Source organism: Monopterus albus, unplaced genomic scaffold (assembly GCF_001952655.1).
Source record: "Monopterus albus unplaced genomic scaffold, M_albus_1.0 scaffold70.1, whole genome shotgun sequence".
Lineage (NCBI taxonomy): Eukaryota > Metazoa > Chordata > Actinopteri > Synbranchiformes > Synbranchidae > Monopterus > Monopterus albus.
In genome coordinates, this window is record NW_018127950.1 from 1917616 (window position 1) to 1924078 (window position 6463).

Genomic DNA, 6463 nt, shown 5'->3' on the forward strand with positions numbered 1-6463 from the left:
GTTATTAACTCAATTACAGCGAACTGAGCCATAGCATTATTTTATAGGCTTTAATTAACATTGGAGAAGTGACCCAGCCCTCTTAAATTATGGGTCCTTGAAATAACAGAGGTTTTGTGTATTGATAATGCAGCTGGTTGTTTTCTGCACACTGGAGTCATTGCATGATTTCTGCTTGCAATTCATGGTTCAAGAACTTTGAAAATGAAGAAACAGACATGCATGAATTCATCAGCTTTTCAGCGAAGACTTATTTCTGGGTGATGATGTGTGAAATTCTGCCAAAGTCGCGTTGCTCGGCTGTTGTATATGCTGTCACAGACAGGCTGACGTGGTTCTCATCAGCCAGCTGTCAGCTGAGTGACAGCCAGTCTATGAAAGCCTCTGAAGTATAAAGCACCAGAGCAACTGTGTTTAAATGTTTCTGTTGATATGGACACTGCCTAGTGTTACCAATGCAATACTGACTAAAATAAAGAGGAAAAAGCAATGACTGATTAATTAAGAGGTCTTTATGGGACAATGAGGGACATGAAGAGCTGCAGTCATAAAGAATTACAAACCCACAGCAGGGGAGAGGCACAGGTTTATGCCTTATGAGACAAGTATTCTCTTCAGAGTTAAAGTTCAACATTAGCCAATCAGTGTTGCCAAAGGCTGTAGATCTGGCTTTTCTGAAAGCAAAGCATGACTGATCATAGAGTGCCATCAGCTCTATGAGGCTGTGATGCTGATGATAAAAGAAGCCAAACTTCTTAGAAAGCAGAATTAAAGACTAAAACTTGTTTATGACCTGCAGCAGTCAAGATGAAGTAAACATGACAATTGTTAAGAGTAAAGGTCTGCGGTCATGATTACCAGAGGTATGTGGATTAATCATCTGAGAACTATGAATGTAGAAAATCTCAAAGAAATCCATCAAATGGTTGATGAGATATTTCACTGCTGGGACAAAGTGGTACCATCCACACAGCCATGCTGCTGGCATTGCTAAAAATCATCCACAGTTTCAATTTTAGTTCTGTGTGACAAAGGGGACAAATAAAAAATTATACAAATCTTTGCAATTATTATTTGTTTGTTTTTTAATAAAAAGAAAATGTTATATGGTAGAAAGTTAATAGCCTCAATGTCAGCCTTTGAAATCGTGTGTGTGTGTGCATAAATAAGTGTAAAAGATGGAGGGAAAAGCTCTTTGTGCATCTCCCTGCTTAATAAAATTGATAATGAGCACTTAATAGGATTTTACAGGCAGTACGTGTATACCCATAATTCCTATAATCCCAGTGCCCAATAACACTAAATACTGTTAACCATCAACATGGCAGTAGTTTCACGCTTTCCTTCCACCCACTCACCAGCACAATGTCCTGTTTTCATAACAGACCTGGATATTATTCTCTCACTGTTAGAGACGCCCCCCTCCCCAGGTGGGTGAGGGAGAACAAAGGTAGGACTCAAGTATGTTGACCCAGGTGCTGGGAGGGGGACGGTTTACTGGTAAAACAACACAAAGTAACAAAAGAACCTAACAAAGGCCTAGTCCACGTATACAGTCCGGGGTGGAGTGAAGATGGTTAAGGAGACCAGAATAAACCGGTGAGTTGACGGCGGACGAGAGAGAAAACAAAGAAACAAAGGAAACAAACAACCAAAACCCAACGCACAGTCACTGTCAGCGTTGGGAGTAGTACGTTTGCTAAACGCATAAATCTCGTGATCAAGCCAAGCCAAAACGCACAGTCACTGTCAGCGTAGCGTGCTCGCACACGTGTATTTACGCGGTTAAAACAAAAACAACTATCATGTACTGTGGGTACAAACTAAGTACACGTACATGTGGTATTTGTCCATTACCTGTCGCAATAAACCGGCCCAGGCGGAGCGTCTGCCCGAGGTATAAATAAGGAGGAAAACTAATCATCGGGATGCTCCTCAGCTGTGTGCACCGACAAACGAGTCGCCAATTACAGATATTAGCATCATCTAAAGCTTCAGGAAGGGAACGCAATGTGATTAACAGTGCGGAGCCTTGCTGAATCCCCTTTCACAGCTTTTTCTAATCTTGTGTCAATAAAATATCTTTTTATACCTTTTCCAGATAACAGTACATAATACTTCACTGTTTTCATAATAATTATGTAGGTAAAGATGAGGCAGAACATTGTCAGGAAATTGGTGGCCACAACCAGCAATGAGAGGTGACTAAGATGTAAATAGACAGCACAGACAGCAGGACCTTGGTTCCCCTGGTTGTGACACTGGTTTATTGATGGCAAAGCCAAATGACTGGGTTGAAAGATGATGCACCAACAGCAAGTGTACATGTTGAGCCGACAGTCATGAGTGCACACTGGTGGTATGATGATGCGCAGTGTTGGGGAGTAACACTTACTGTAATTAAATTACAAAATAAATGTAAATGTAATCAGTTACAGTTACTGAAAAGAAATACACATTTAAATTACAGTTACTAATCAAAATGTTGGTGATTACAAAGGGGGTTACATCTGAATATATTCTTTTGGGTAAAAAGCTTAAAATAATATCTATTCTGTTGCTTTAAATCTTTACGCTGTGCAGGAACAACTTCTTTTGGCATATTACTGAACAATGCAAGTCAGCGAAGCCACTGAGATGAATTCAAGTGCAGCGTGATCACAGGTAGGACGGAGTACAAGGAGCTGCCTCTATGTCCAAATAGACACCATTCATTTAGCAGCACTGCATTGAATTTTGAACTTTCGATTGGTTTTCTTCTTTTGACTTTGCACCGTGTCGAGTACTGTTGTGAGGTTTTCACTGCCTGTTTAAATTTAAGATAGGGCTTTTCAGCATTCTTGCCCAGTTTTTTTTAGAAAAGAAATAAAAAATAGAGGTAGTGTTACATTACTTTGATGAAGAAATTAAAATAGTTACATAACTTATTACATTTTAAACAGGGTAACTAGTAATCTGTAAATTATTGCACTTTAAAAGTAACCTTCCTTACACTGATATGTCAAACCAGAGATAACAGATAGCAGCAACCCGACTCAGGAAAGCAGTACTCAGGTACAGTAGCAGCATATTTAATCTGAATAATGGCCAAAACTATGACAATAAGATAGAGAAGCATTATTTTTCACAACATTTATTTTCTGGAGTTTTCACTCTGGTTTTCTGTTATAATGTAACCCCCACACATCTACAGTATGCACAGAGAGAACACCACATCTGTTTGTAGGGGCTGCATCACACCTAGGATAATCTAGAGTCTGCTACACAAAAGCACATCAAATGCTGACTGGAGGTTAAAGGTGGAGACAGCTGCTCCTGCCAGAGTCTCAGCTGACAGTGAACTTCAAAGGGGCACTGCTTTACATAGTAAACCACAGAGAACAAAAACATCTATCTAAATTTGATGTATGTATAGAAGAGTCTGGATTCCTGCTTTGTGATGTTTCTCCTGTTGTGTGTTCAGCCAGCTATTGCTGCTGCACTTTATCCCTGATTGGCAATTGGACTCCTGATGTTTCATCACTTCCAGCCAGAGCAGAGACAAGATGACAACGTCATGTCTCATTCGTGAACCTGCTGTTACATGTGCGGTCAGTGCTGTTGTGTTTTTTTAACCTTATCACTGCCATATTAGTACCTGTAACCGAGGAGAGCTCAGACACTCCCCACCACATGATTAGTTGAGGGCCTGGGTGGTGGTGTTACTTATGGAGAGATGGACAAACCCACATAAACTGTGACAACAAATATGTTTGCTCAGCAAACAAACATACAAACAGCAATCAAACAATACAGTCGAACCTATTCAGATGTCTTTAGTGGAATACAGCAACCAAAACTGAATTTCTCTCCCATCGCAGCCACAATGATGTGACTGCATAAAACGTGATACAATTGAGATTTGACAAATTGTCAGGTTTGCTCGGTTTCACCTGCCCTCTCTCTTCCTCACACCTGCCAGCTGTTCCCATTAACACCACCTGTTTCCACTCCAGATCTCCTATACTGTATATACACTGCCTTCCTACCTGCCCACTGCCAGTTCGTCTTGTTTCCACACAGACAGTTAGTGCCACCCTTGAGTTTCCAAAGAACTGTTTTATACCTGCCTTGTGGAATAACCTGTTTGTTTTTCTCCTGCTCCAACGACGCCTTCTCCTCGACCTCTCCTGCCTTCTCCGCTCCTATGTGGACTCTTACTGCACACATGGAACCGTTACCTCCGGACCTACATCATTCTCCATCATACAACCATTCACTAGCCAGGTCAGTGCTCTCTTCTTCAACTCCCTTCTACTTATCGTCCCCTTCTACCTTCTCCCTGCTCTCCAGCCTCACCAATTCAGCACAACCAGCCAGTGAGTGATCTTCTCGCCCTGCAGTTCGGCCCAGCAACCGCCCTGATTTTGCCATCCTGCTGGCGACATCCATACCATCTCCTCCTAGTCATATGCACAGTTATTTGTTACGTCATTGCACTCCTTACCTTGTACAGCACAAAAAAAATAAAGCACTGCTTATGGTGAAGTCAGCCTTCTGAGTCCACCTCTCTGTCACACTACCTCTGGTGGTGTGCGAACATAACATTATTGAGATGTTGTTGATTATTAGCAGAGCAGCAGTTCCCTGCTCTGCTAATAATCAGTCTGGAGGATCAATTAAGATGACAGGAAAGTAGAAAGAATGCATTTATTATTGTAAGTAGATGATTCATTTTAAGGCATCACAAGTCAATTCAGGAGATGGTGATAAAGATAAAATCCTGTATTACTTTGTACTGTAATTAATGTAGGACTATATATACTTCTTGAAAATCAATTGTGAATTTGTCAGTGATAAGTAAACAGGAATATCCATTTTGGCTAATCCAGCAAACTCAACACATGATAAATCAAAGTACATTAATGCAAAAATAAGAATTTCATGGAACATATTTATATATCAGCCACCCATCAAGAGATATTTTACCATTACTATATAAAATTACAATAACCCATCCCCCATTCATCGCCATTAGAGTACAGTGCCAGTGATTCACTGTTAGAACTGTAATTTATTACCGGATGTGTCACTGATAAATGGAGGTGACAGGAAACGGCATAATGAAGATTAGAGATATGCAGGGAGAAAGAAGCTGCTCAGTGTCTGTGACCCTGAAGAAATCTGTGGGCTGTACTGCACAGCACTACCAATTCACATTCTCTGTGTTCAGGAAAATTAACTACTACGGCATACTACTCCATGAAATTCACAAGTCTAATCATTTGACCTCATGTATGTCGTGTGTCCATACACATCCACACACACGCGCTGATAAGCCAAATAAATAAGAAAGTCCATTCTGTTCTGCTACAGTGTCATATGGTGCTTGGCAGAATACTGCAGCATAGAGGAGCAGAGATCATCCCTGAGGTCAGAGCAGCACAGCTCTCTGGGAAATGAGCCTAGAGTGCAATGTTTTGCAACCACTTCACTAGACCTCACTGGTGTTATCAAGTAAAGCTTCCATGGACTCTCCTTTTAACTCTCTGCTAGGCTCAGTGCACTGACGATCACAGCAGTTAGTCTCCGACTTTCACAGCATACATCTACTAGCCTGCCTACGTACATACATGCATCACTGCGCACAGTTTACAAGAACATACACAGTACAGACACAAGTATGTACTATACAGCGTCTGCTGAGGTGTGTGGCTAAGATGCATCACCACCACTAAATGCACAAAAAGCGCAGGAACATTACACATACAATCATACACACAGTCTGAATGCAGGCGGCCCCAGGTTGCGGTGAAAACTGGAGAAACAAAATGAAAAGGAAACAACATCAGAAGGCGTGAAGGCATTTGGAATAGATGAAAATATCATCTGTAAAAATAGAGCTGTGCCCCAAATCTGCATTATACTGTATACTATGATTATAAAATATGCACTATAAGGAACTGATATATTTTACTGCTTTATGCTATACATTATACCCACATTCAGATTGTGGGCATACATGTTTCAACATGGATGAGTGTGAAAAGTGGGCATACAGGTATGGATACAGATAGAAGGTGAGAATGACTCAGGGCCAGACAGGGGGCACTACAGGCAATCAGATCTCCAGACTGGATGGACAGATGTGTGAACAGGCACTGGACAGATGATTAGCAGATGTCAATACGTGGCCCCTGTGATAACATGTTAACTGAGCGACATAATTGAAAACTGGGAGGTGAAGAGTTAGTGCTTTGCGAAGGCAGAGACAGAGGATGTCTGTGGAATTGCTCTGCTGTCGTTGAGCCCTTGCTGAAACAATCAGCAATGTCATGTGTACTGTGTTTGAATATAACCTGAATTTACACTAGAAAATAAAAGAGCCATTTACTTGCCTGTCACTGCCTGTGATAATACTTTATTGTATATAACATCAGCTTGAAAAGCTGTTATGTTTCTGGTTCACATAACACTTATCAGT

The 6463-nt window shown here is 41.1% G+C and overlaps 1 long non-coding RNA gene across 1 annotated transcript; it reads left to right on the plus strand.

Annotated features, from left to right (window-relative positions):
- The first annotated feature begins 1404 nt into the window (after nucleotides 1–1404).
- On the plus strand, nucleotides 1405–4492 carry LOC109963176 (uncharacterized). The gene is made up of 4 exons (XR_002275365.1): nucleotides 1405–1599; nucleotides 2584–2664; nucleotides 3464–3590; nucleotides 4333–4492. It is a non-coding gene; the product is annotated as an uncharacterized LOC109963176 (long non-coding RNA).
- Nucleotides 4493–6463: the final 1971 nt, after the last annotated feature.